The sequence below is a fragment of the Mytilus edulis genome, chromosome 12 (assembly GCF_963676685.1).
Source record: "Mytilus edulis chromosome 12, xbMytEdul2.2, whole genome shotgun sequence".
Taxonomy (NCBI): domain Eukaryota; kingdom Metazoa; phylum Mollusca; class Bivalvia; order Mytilida; family Mytilidae; genus Mytilus; species Mytilus edulis.
In genome coordinates, this window is record NC_092355.1 from 73,319,809 (window position 1) to 73,333,242 (window position 13,434).

A 13,434-nucleotide genomic window follows, 5' to 3' on the forward strand; every position below is an offset into this window, starting at 1 on the left:
ATCTTCGGAAAGGTAAGACAACTTATTATAATGATTTGTATATATAAAATGTTGTCCTCAATGTTCTTCAACTTCGTACTTTATTTGGCCTTTTTTAACATTTTTTGATACAAGTGTCACTGATGAGTCTTTTGTAGACAAAACTCGCGTCTTACACAAATATAAAATTTCAATTCTTGTCTCTATGATTAGTTTCTTTACTATCTCAAATTGTAATGTTCTGCCAAACAATAGAATAAGCCCAGTTTTAAAGCAAAAAGTCAATTTCAAATGTTTGTCCCTAATGTTTCTATACGACTTAATTAAGTGGGTCTTTGAAACATTCTTTATCTTTTAAAATTGTTTATACTGCCTTGATTGATAATCAAATCATATAGTTTGAAATTCAGAACAAAATAGTGTTGACGAGTTTGGCAGATTGTGTGATCCATGCATTGTCCAAAAGAAGAAGAAGAGGGCATCCTATTTTTGTGAAAACTGTAACGAACAGTTTTGCATAGACTGCATGAATTTCCATCGAGTAGAAAATAATAATGATAACCACAAAGTCGGTAGTATAACGGCGATGCCATTATTCTGTGCCCCTTGTCGAATGTTTGCTATAGACGTCGAAGCTACAGTCTATTGCATAGCTTGCAGAGATCCAAAACCGTTCTGCAGTCCGTGTGCAGAAAAGCACAGAGCAATGAAAAAGACAAGTGGTCATGATATGTCATCTAACTTGGCAAATCTGCGTTTGAGGTAATGAAAACTTATGTTATGAACTTTATGTGAGTCAAGGGTAGAATGTTTAAACGTGGAAAAATGACAGTTATAAAAAGAAAACAATCCTACCATTATTCAATTACTAAGTACAAAATTATTCAACAATTAAACTCAAGAGTGTTTACTACAAGTATTTTTTTTTTAATATATCGTTATTGAAAAAGTATATAATTATAATCTCAATTGTTAATTCGATTATTATTCGCTCGCCTTGAATACACTTCTTTCTTTCTAGTATTAATTTGATATTATTTTAACAAGAAGAGGTTACTGTTGCTGTTTAAATACTAGTATATATATATTGCTATGCCCTGCTTATGAGGGAAATAATGTTTTAATGTGAGTCCGTCTGTCAGTGTGTTCATGTATTCCGTACGTTACAAGGTTGAATATTTTGGTTACGGTTGTTTGAAACAAAATGAGGTTTTTAAAATTGATATATGTCTTTGTTACATTTGTTTGTTTTCTATAGTGATTAAGATGATAACACCATGTTGACTGCTGTACCCCTGTTTTTGACATTTTACCTATTGTGTTTGTTTGCTTTTTTTCACGCATCATTGTCAATATAATGGAATTTGATCCGACTGTCATACAATTGGGAGGTTTAGCTAGCTATAAAACCAGGCTCAATCCACCATTTTCAACATAAAAAAGTGCCTGTACAAAATCGGGAATATGACAGTTGTTATCAATTCGTTTAATTGTGTGGGATTTGAAATTTTGCCAATCTTCCCAATGGTTACCTTCCCGTTTGTATGTACTAACATTCCCACAGCGGCTGGATACGGAGTATATATCTCATAATTGATACGATATTACCGGGCTTGGATTTCCTATCATGATTTCCTTGATAGAGAGTTGCTGCTCACTAGGAAGCTATTAAACCAAGAGTTGAAATAATCACTTCGTAATTTAACGGACGCAATCACGAGTTGGTTGACCGTTATAGAATATCCGTTTCAAAGATGATATCAGATATGTTCCTTATGTCGTAATAACAATCCCGTTCCCTTTTCCCGGATGCCACATGTGGGGCGGGATCTACTTATCCTTCCGGAGCTCCTAAGATCACACCAAGTTTTAGGGGGATTCGTGTTGCTGTTGTACCCCTATTTGTGACATTTATACCTACTGTTTGTTTTGTTTACACATCGTTGTCAACATACTAGTAATGGAAATTAATGTGACTGTCACACAAGTGAGAGGTTAAGCTAGCTTTAAAACCAGGTTTTATCCACCATTTTTTACATAAGTAAATGCCTATACCAAGTCAGAATTATGACAGTTGTTAACCATTCGTTTGATGAATTTGAGCTCTTGATTTTGCCAATGATTAGGGAATTTCATTTTTAAATTTGCTCGGAGTTCATTTTTTTGTAATTTTACTTTTTACCATAAAAATGTTGAAAAATCGATTTGAATTAAATAAATTTACAAAGATTTTGATAATTTAGATATTAAGTTTTTGACCCCGATTATATGGATCACGAAACACATAAATGTTTCAGTATCTAGTTTAATGTTTCGGTTAATTTAGTTTACAATGATCTTTTTTTAACATCAACATAAAACTCAGAGAATGTGTTTGACTGCATTTTAGTACCCAGTATGTGTCTTCAGTGTGTATTGACTCTATACCTTCCTGCCTGGAATCATAATACAATCATTTCTGGTGATAATTTTTTTAACAACCACAATGTCGATGCCACTGTTGATGGATTTTTTATTTCCCGAGGGTTTCACCAGCCCAGTAGTCAGCACTTATGTGTTGAAATGAATTATCATTGATATGGTCATAATCATACATTATGAGTTTGAATGTCTTTTCGATATTTAAATTATCCTCTCTCTTAATAGCATGGACAGTGCCATTTTTACTGAATTCGATACTTCTTTCTAATGTCTCTTCAGTGAAACTCCAAGAAAGAAATATTCAAAAAGTCTAAGACCTCAAACAAACGTTGAAGAGCTGCAATTGACCAAAGGTAAAGCCAAAACAGAACAACGAAAGGCGAATCCACCGTTCCAAATTATAAGTCTGGCTCCTGAATAGTTTTTCGTCCAAAATATAAATATCTTATTCCATCTGACGTGTCTCGGTATTTAATTTTGATTTTTATGCCCTATTGAAAGGCATTGTGTTTTCTGGTCTGTGCGTCCGTCCGTCCGTGCGTTCGTTCGTCTGTTCGTCCGTTCGTCCGTCCTTCTGTCCCGCTTCAGGTTAAAGTTTGGTTGTGTTTGGTTAAAGTTTTTGGGCATGGTAGTTTTTGATGAAGGTTAAAGTCCAATCAACTTGAAACTTAGTAAACATGTTCCCTATAATACGGTCTTTCTAATTTTAATACGAAACTATAGATTTCTCCCCATTTTCACGGTCCACTGAACATAGAAAATAATAGGGCGGTTGGGGCATCCGTGTACTGGGGAAACATTATTGTTCTGTTATGGCTTTTATTGGATAATATGTTATGTCTTATCGTTTGTAGTCCAAATAGCTATAAAATTGTCATTCCATACTATAATTGTCAAAAATTGTTTGGATGCATATTGCAAAATAATTGTATAAAGTTCATGACTGCATGTCAGTTACGTAAGCGCGTCACTGGTTTTGATATATTGTCGTGCTAATCGTTGATGGATGTTCGTTGTTGTTCTATAGTTTAAATGTTGTGTCGAATATTCTATTTTCTGTTATGAATTTTCTTGCTGTGTTTCTGCTTTTTTTTATTAATGTTATAGCGATTGTTTTTATACACCTGTCAAAATATTGACGGGACGTATTATGTTAAACAACTGTCTGGCGTCCGTCTGTCCGTTCGTGTGTCCGTCCGTCTGTCTATCCGTCTGTCTGTCCGGCGTCCACATGTCGCACCGTAAATTGAGAACCACTTATCCAAATTTCATGAAACTTACCATAGTTGTTTCTTATGATGGTCAAATGATCTGTATACTTTTTCGTGAAGATAGGATTTAAACTTTTTGAGTTACGGGACTTCATAACTAAAACAGGGGTGGTTTTTTTCACATGACGCTCTGTATCTCAAAAATGATTTATGAGTATTGCTTAAAACTTTACACACTTCTTAGTTATCTTAATTCAAAGATCTGTATACCTTTTGGTGATGATTCAAAATTTTATTTTAGAGTTATTGAGTTTTTTGTAAAAACAAAAGGGGGGGTCACATGTTGCACCGTATCTCAAAAACGATTTATTATTATTGCTTAAAACTTTACACACTTCTTAGTTATATTAATCTAAAGATCTGTATACTTTTTGGTGATGATTTAAAATTTTATTTTAGAGTTAATCTTTTTTTTGTAAAAAAAGGTGTTTTTTTTTACATGTCACGCTGTATCTCAAAAACTATTTATTATTATTGCTTAAAACTTTACACACTTCTTAGTTATATTAATCTAAAGATCTGTATACTTTTTGGTGATGATTTAAAATTTTACTTTAGACTTATTCTTTTTTTGGTAAAGGTTTTTTTTTTTTTGCATGTCACGCTGTATCTCAGAAACTATTTATGATTATTGCATAAGACGAAGGGCGTATCAAGCACTCATGGCGCAGCTATTTACTTTAATTGTCATAAAGCGGGAAGTTTATATGTCATTTAACCAGAATCAACCCACTATGTTTTTCCTAAAATGTTCAATACCAAGTCAGGACAATGGCAGCTGTTATTAAAGGGTTCGTTTCTATATGCGTTGGCGGTTGTTTTTATTGCACCCAGGTGGTTCTGCTGTTCCTTTGTTTTTCTCTTATAAATGTAACCGAACAATCAGATCATGAAAGACTTGAAATTAATCTGACCCCAATCCCTTAACTATAAGAATTAAGTTTCTTTCATCGATCTTTTGATATTGTCTCTTATAACTGTTTACACATGTTCGTTGTAAGTTAAACTGTATAAAAAATAATAAACGACGTTGACGCATATAGCACGCGATTCAATGTACATAAACATAGACTAATGTCTTTTATAACTACAGATACACTTTACCTTATTAAAGCTTTTTACAACTTTCGTTTTAGATTTGACCAAACTGAAAACTCACAAGAATGGTTTGAGGTAGTTTAAACAAGCCCAGTGTCAAGTACATCGTCAGTACAATCGGTAAGAATGCATTTTTATTCGTTGAAGATGTAGAGGCTGTAGAATAAATTTGATGGATCTCGCAATAGGCAGATATTACAAGGACAATTGGTGGTTTAATAGTACGTGGTATTCCAACGAATTTTTGTGCATGTAACTAAAAAAAATCATACATGAAATTAAAAAAAACATACATCTAATCATAATAAAGAACAAATGCGCTATTTTGTATAGGCGTACATTATTTCAGGATATGGAAAATCGGTATTTGTTTACGAATCAAATATAGTATTGATTATTGTGTACTGGTATGTTCATTTGTTTGATATATTTTTGTTTGCTTTCTGATTATTGTTTTTCGTCATTAAGACACTATTTCATTGTAGTTCAAGCCATCAAAAATAATATCCCAATATGACATTCGCACAATGATGGAAACAGAAGTTCATATGACATTACACGTAGATCATCTTCGTTTGAGGTAATAAACATTAATTGGTGTTATCAGCTTTTTTTAGGATTCTATGAAAACCTAACTATAGGTTGCACTTTGTACATACAGCTGTTACTCAAAACACGCCTCTTTTGGGGAGATCTTGAATATTCATAGAAAATTAATTTTGTTTACATACTGGTTCCCAGTTATGCTCTCTGTGTTCCATCTCACAGAGACATAACTTGGGAATGTTACCAGTACATATACATATTGTTTACATTGAAATCTGTGGTAACCTTTCATTCCAGGTAGGGGTAGTTAAGACAATTAGTGTTAGTTTAAACTCTGTGAAGTTCAGGGCATATAAACGTTGAACATATGCCGCACAGTCCTATATTTTGACCTTTGAAAAAAATTGTGGTGCATATGAACTTTCAATTCTAGGATAAGATTTTTTTCAAAACTTCATAGTAAAAGTGGTACAGTTTTAGCCGTAAAAGGAGTTCCTATGGGAAACTGCATTGTCAATATTTACAGAAATGCAACCTAAAGAATTTCATTAGGAAAACAATAGTTATTAGATTTAGAAATTAGGCTCTGAGCAAGTGCATCGTCTAAACACATGGATTGAACTGTTAATGGTAGAAATGTCCCCCCGATCATTCAGATGAGATAATCTTTAAATGGACTATTTTGAACTATTATCCTTAACATCTTACTATGACTCTTGTAATTTAAATGAATATTGAGACATGGTATAATGACAACACAATGAAATAAACGATAAACAAATATGGCAGACAAGAACCAACAACAACAACTGATGTACAGTTCAATTATGTATCCCCTGTTTTAAAACTAATTTCTACAATCAGTCGTGTTCCTTTTTGTCTGAAAAAACGATTTTGATTATCCCACTTACTAACAACAAATTGCAGCCGTGACTAAAAAAAAACATAGAGGAAAAGTGCCATTGTTTTGTATCTTCATGTAAACCGTAATAGCTCGTGAAAATCTAATATGAGCAGCAATGAACATGTTGTCTAGATTTGCATTCTGACTATTTTTAAATAATATGTAAAAAGAGTAATAGCCCTTCGATTACCATTTTACCATGTTTCTACACAAGGAAATGTCTGTACCAAGTCAGGAATATGACAGTTGTTTTTTAATCGTTTGAAGTTTTTGAGCTTTAGAAATTGACATTTGACGGAGGACTTTCCGTTTTAAATTTTAATTGGAGTTTGATTTTTTTGTTATTTTACTTTTTATGGTTGAAAGAATAGTCGGTCAATTTACTGCTGTTGAATGATGATTTTTCTCATATTTTAGTGATGAAGAATATATAAATTTAAGAAATAAACTTTTAAAACAAAAAAAGTTCAGTAGATTAAGAACCACAAATAAAGCAACATGACTGTCATTGTTACTGGAATCTTGAAAATAATTATTTCCCTGATTGATGATTTTTTTTCATTGTTTACAGTTTATTAAAAGAAAAAGTAACGGGAAAAACGTCAATCTTGCCAAATCATCTAGTTTTGATCTTGCAGAACGATTTTCACCCCGATTTGTTTTTTTGGAGAAACTATCGTAGACATTAAAAAATTGTATATAACAAAATGATCAGCAAAATAAGTGCTACAAATAATTGAACACAATCGAAATCATCAGTCGGCCTCTTCTAGGAGTCATGGTCCTAAAATTCTGATTTTATCCATTAACGTTGATCAGTTTTAAGTGAATGTGAATTCGCATTACTATAAGACGTGTTTCTGTACTTGTTGATCCCAAATTCATGTATTTAGTTTACATGTTTAATGTTATATTTGTAATTCTCATCGGATTCTGTCAAATGTGTTGACGTCTTTTTATTATATTTAGGTGTTACGGATAGAAAAATTAATCACCGCCTTTATTAATTATATTAAATTTTGTACGATTATTTACGTTTGAAGTTGGATTCATAACAAACTGAACATATATATATATTACAGTTAATTGTTATTAATAAGTATTGCAATATGCATTTTGTTTAAATGAATTATCAGTATTTAGTTCTAATATAATCTTAAATCAATCCTAATTCTATCTCACTTTGATAGTTTTTCATATGTGACGTCATGCTGTTTCTAAATTTCATAAATTCAAATGTGGCATAACGTTTGTGCCTTTTCGCCATCGTATGTGACGTCACATTTTTTTTAATTACGTTGACGCCTGGACTGATTCGGGTGTGTCTATTCTGTGTTAAACTTTAATAGCATTATGTATTCGGGTTTAGTTTTCTGTAATTAGTTAATACTTCAGTTTCATTATGTATATCTCTTTCATATTCATTTGTTAAAATCTACTGTTTGCAATAGCATGAATTGTTCTATATAATAAGGATGTTCTTATCCCGGGCATAAAAACAATGCCGTATTTGGCAAAACCTTTTCAACTTTTGATCTTCAGTGCTGTACAACTTTGTACCTTTTTCGCTTTCGATCTTTTATATCTGGGCGTTATGTATTCGGGTTTAGTTTTCTGTAATTAGTTAATACTTCAGTTTCTTTATGTATATCTCTTTCATATTCATTTGATAAAATTTACTGTTTGCAATAGCATGAATTGTTCTATATAATAAGAATGTTCTTATCCCGGGCATAAAAACAATGCCGTATTTGGCGAAACCTTTTCAACTTTTGATCTTCAGTGTTGTACAACTTTGTACTTTTTTCACTTTCGATCTTTTATATCTGGGCGTCACTTGTAAGTCTTGTGTGGACAAGGCGCGTTTTTGGCGTATTGAATTGTAAACCTGATGCTTTTTGTTATCTATTAATCATGTTTTTCTTTGTCTAATATGTTCTATTAATTTGTATTGTAGTCCTGTAATATTATGTTGTCATTTCAATGTTATATTTAACTTTGCCATTAAAGTGCGAGGTTTGGCATGCCACAAAACCAGGTTCAACCCACCACTTTATTCCCCTTTAAAAGTGTCCTGTACCAAGTCAGGAAGATGGCCATTGTTATATTATTGTTCGTTTCTGTGTGTGTTGCATTTTAACGTTCAGTCGTTTGTGTTTTCTCTTATTTTTGAGAAATTGAGATAAGACGTGGCACGGTACTTGTCTATCCCAAATTCATGTATTTGGTTTTCATGTTATATTTGTTATTCTCTTGGTGTTTTGTCTGATGCTTGGTCCGTTTCTCTGTGTGTTACGTTTCGGTGTTATGTCGTTGTTCTCCTCTTATATTTAATGCGTTTCCCTCGGTTTTAGTTTGTTACCCCGATTTTGTTTTTGTCCATGGATTTATGAGTTTTGAACAGCGGTATACTACTGTTGCCTTTATTTAAGTAAAATGCCAAATGGACGATGGAGGTTCTTGGAAGATTTTAGGTTCGTTTTGCTTTGATATGCTGAAATTCGTTTTGTTTTTGTTTACTTGAGGAAAGTGTTTGCCTTTGTTTGCTTATGTTGGAAGTTAGTTAAAGTTTTTTTCATTTATATTAATTTTTCTTATAGGCTAAAATCTAAACTTTTGTGTACATGCAAAACTTGTTACCCCTGATTTTATTATTTTAAAATTATTGATAAGTTAAACAGGAGGGTAGATTAGAAACTTTATTATGAATTATCTGAATAGATTTGATGAGATGGAGAGGCAAAAACAATGGGAAGACAGAAAAATTGATCCGGTTTTTCGACCACCATGTCTTTGGACAACACGACAGGTAAAATTTAAAAAAATGCAACTCAATCAGGTTGTATCTGACATAAAAATAGAACATTACTCCATGATTCTGAATAAAAGGCAAGCATTATAACATTGCATGTATAGATGATTGAAGAAGGTTTAACTCACGGTTTATATGATAATAGACCATCTTTACATATGTTAATTTCATTAAGGATAATACAAATGTGTTTTGAAAATTATGATTAAGATTTAGGATTTTAAAATATCTGATAACGAATTATGAAAAATAATAGCAGTGTGAAATGCTTTATAATTCTTATACATTTTTAATACCGATAATTTTCAATCATACAAATAGAGGCAGTTCAATTTCAGTTATTTAAACTTCTGTCCACATTTTCAATTGATTTCACCTGTTGATTATACTAACTTTACACTTAAAAAAAACCTCTGTTAAGATAAGCGCTACAAAGGAGTAAGATAACTTATCAACAAATTGAACTTAAAGGTTCCCCGGAAGGGTACGCATATTCTGCTCCATATGTGACATACATTGTGTTGCTCTTGTTATTATAAACCCGGTAAATATGATAATTTGTAGGTCACATTCGTGGAAAGGGAACGGGATTGTAGTTACGAAGTAAAGAACATATTTATATCATCTGTGAAACGGATATTCCGTAACTCGTGATGAATGCGTCCGTAAAATTTACGAAGGGACAATTTCAACTTCACCATTAGGAACTCTTGGTTTAATTGCTTCCTTGTGAGCAGCAACCTTGTATGTGTATATAGGAAGTACACCACTAATGCATGGCCCCATTGCTTTCTCTGTTAAATTCATCAATTTCAAGCAGACACAGCTCTTTTGTTTTAAGTTCAAATAAAGTGACAATCATTGCATGTCCAAGCAACACTTTATGGTGTCTTGTACTGAAAAAATCAACATACCTTTAATGGCATATAAGAAAGAACTGGTTCCCGGAACTTCGGATGTACCAAAACAGGTACTTCAGATCTGACAAACAGTCAAAATGTACCCTCTTTTTGAAATTTAGTGCAGTTTTGTTAATATTTAAAATTATAAGTCAAAAAGTGTTCTAAAATGATAACCAGTCATTCAGCTTTCATTTGATACCAAAAATACCTAAATATTCTACATATTTTAAAAGTAACACTCATGCGTAGGAACTATTTTGTGTTAAATATGTACTACTTTCTGGTATGTGGTTTCTGGCCGGGCCCTAATTAGTGGTGTTACACCTATACAGAATTACGATAAAACGAAGTTGCCCTATACTGTGTAGCCACAAAAATACAATTCTTCATCAATACACTAAATAATGTACATCCGAAAAGAGAGGTGAAAGATATCAAAGGGATATTCAAATAAATATCAAAATGGAAGTAAGAAAAAAATAATGACGCCATGGCTAAAAAGAAAAAAACAGGACAAACAACAATACACAAAACACATCATAAAAACTAAAGACTGAGCAACACGAACCCCACCAAAAACTTGGAACTGGCTTACTGGTACTTTTAAAAAGGAAAAGCAGCAATTGTTTACGAATCATTAATATCGTGTTTTTCCTTAATGTTAGTTCAATTTTTTTTCGAACCAAGTTATACGATTGTTTCTGTCTGTCGTTGGTATTAGTTGACAACTTTTTTTTTCTTTTTTTTTTTTTTATCTTAGTTCAAACCAACAAACGTGGTATTACCAAATCCAAAGCTTATTACAACGGAAGAAACTAAAGGCCGTGATTCGCCTGTTCAGATGGAAAGCTTTCCACAACTGATAAAACAAGATCAGATGTAGGACCGCAACCGGTAAGATATGAAAGGAATGAAAAAAATGAATAGCTTTATCCAGTTTATAATTTTCTGAACACACAATGCATTTAAAATTTATTTATCTATTTCCTGCCATGCCTTAAAACAGGTTTGTCTGTACTCAAAGTGAAATGTGTGGTGTTTATACGACCGTATTAGCCAAAAGGTTATGATAAACCCTAAAAGTAATGAAGTAATAGACACTATTTCTTTGAAAAACGTTTACCGTTGGCATATGTTCAAAATGGCACGTCACTTTTATTATGTTTTTTAGCTGTTTTGATATGGTCGCAATTTAAACATATCGCAAAACACGGGCCTTAAGGTATATTAAAATTCACCGCAACACAAATATTTCAAAACTATGTAAATAGTTTCTGTGCTAGAATAAATCATAACTTCATCTATGTTTTTCAAACCCGGTAAAATAACTTGTACAGATAACCACTTCGAATAAAAAATAAAATAACAAAAATACTGATCTATTGTGAATATTTGCATTCATATTAACCTAGAACTTATACAAAAGTTTGAAGTGTTTGCAATGTAAGACTTATTTTGTGAATTATTTGCGATGACAGGAACGAATCTTCGCAGTAATTGAATGTACAAGTAAGTAGTTCGGGATATAACATGTCTGCACGATATTGATTTTTGATATGAAGTTGTGTATTCTGCCGTAAATATGCCTATCCTGTGGAAAGACTTATTGCATTTCTTCTGATTATTTTTTTTCCCACCAACTTCTGAAATTTTTGTTTCGCAATATGTCGCTTAGATAATTTTCATATTGTATAGTATAGTTTATGCGTTTTCAAATGTCAACCTGCTAAGCCAAACCATTTTCTTTGTAAGAGTTATCTCCCTATTAACTGTTTATCATCTGTGTGCATCTCCTTCGTAACAAAAAAAGATATCGACTAAATTCTTCTTACAAATTGTTCGTTATATCCTCAGTAATGTTTGCCTCTTCTGGATCGAAGCGATTCGATGAAATTTTATAGGAGTCATCTACCTTTACAAAATAAATTTGTTGGTATGTTTTTTTAACTCATAAACAGTTAACCGTATAACCCTGGAATGTTTTTATTTGAGGCTCCTAGGTCATAACTTAGAAAATGAGGTCAAGGTCAAAGGTCAAGGTCAAGTTCTCAATTGTGACTTTTGCTTGTTTTTGCATTTTCTCCGACACCTTAAAAGATACATATAAAAGAAAAAGTGCAAAATGTCTGCTTTATTGTAATGAAGATATGCTAAATTTAGTATTATACAATTTAAATGCATCTTATAGGAGTTGGTGCCCCTGAAATGTCTTGATATGAGGTTATTTGATTATAACTTCAACTAAGTTCTTTATAAAGGCATTTGACCTTATACAAAAGGTAAGGTGACAAATGACCTTGAAAAATGACTACCGGAAGTGACCTTGAGAAAAACGGAAGTAGCCTTTTTTGCAATTTTTTCATATAAAAGTACTCAGAATCCATATATTTTTGTCATATAAATACATAAACTGATAACTGAAGACTTAAAATGACTTCCAACAAACCGGAAGTGGCCAATTATCTCCCATTCTATATACAAAAGTATATAGAAACTATATAATTTTGGAATCAGTGTGAAAGAAGCTATCATATGAGACCGGAAGTGACATTCATTTCATCGGAAGTAGCATATTATCTCCCTTATATCACTCAAAAATATAATTAAACCATTATTTATCGTATCAGTATGAAGAAACTATCTTATCAAAATTTCTTTGTAGTGGAAAGACTTTCAATTGTTCTCTGAACAATTGGTTTTTAATTATTATTATTTTATGATTTCATTTTTTTCCGACAACTTGTGAAATTTTTGTTTTGCAATATGTGGCTTAGATATTTTAATATTATATCGTATAGTTTATGCGCTTTCAAATTTCACCCTGCTAAGCCGAACCATTTTCTTTGTAAGAGTTATCTCCCTTTTCACTGTTTATCTAATGTGTGCATCTTCTTCGTAACAAAAAACAATATCAACTAAATTTCTTTAACAAATTGTTTGTAACATCTTCAGGAATTTTTGACTAATTCGGATCGAAGCGATTCAATGAACTTTTATAGGAGTTATCTACCTTTACGAAATAAATTTGTCGGTTTGTGTTATTAACTTATTAACCGTTAACTGTATAACCCTTGAATGTTTTTATTTGAAATCCCTAGGTCCTATCTTAGAAAATGAGGTCAAGGTCAAAGGTCAATGTCAAGTTCTAAATTTTGACTTTTCCATGTTTTTGCATTTTCTCCAACACTTTAAAAGATATGTATAAAAGAACAACTACAAAATGATTTTTAGATGGTAATAAAGATATGTTACATTTGTTCTGATACCATCTAATGACATCTTATACAAATGATATCGGATATGTTCCTTACGTCGTAACTACAATCCCCTTCCCTTTCATGAATATGACCTACCGAATTAGACTTTTTACCGGATTTGTAATCACATAAGCAACACGACGGGTGCCACATTTGGAGCAGGATCTGCTTACCCTTCCGGAGCACCCGAGATCACCCCTAGTTTTTGGTGGGGTTCGTGTTGTTTATTCTTTAGTTTTCTATG

General features: G+C 32.2%; 1 long non-coding RNA gene across 1 annotated transcript; it reads left to right on the forward strand.

The window, feature by feature from the left end:
• The first annotated feature begins 360 nt into the window (after positions 1 to 360).
• LOC139499149 (uncharacterized) lies at positions 361 to 5,350 on the forward strand. Its single transcript, XR_011658127.1, has 3 exons — positions 361 to 741; positions 4,808 to 4,889; positions 5,255 to 5,350. It is a non-coding gene; the product is annotated as an uncharacterized lncRNA (long non-coding RNA).
• The last annotated feature ends 8,084 nt before the right edge of the window (positions 5,351 to 13,434 follow it).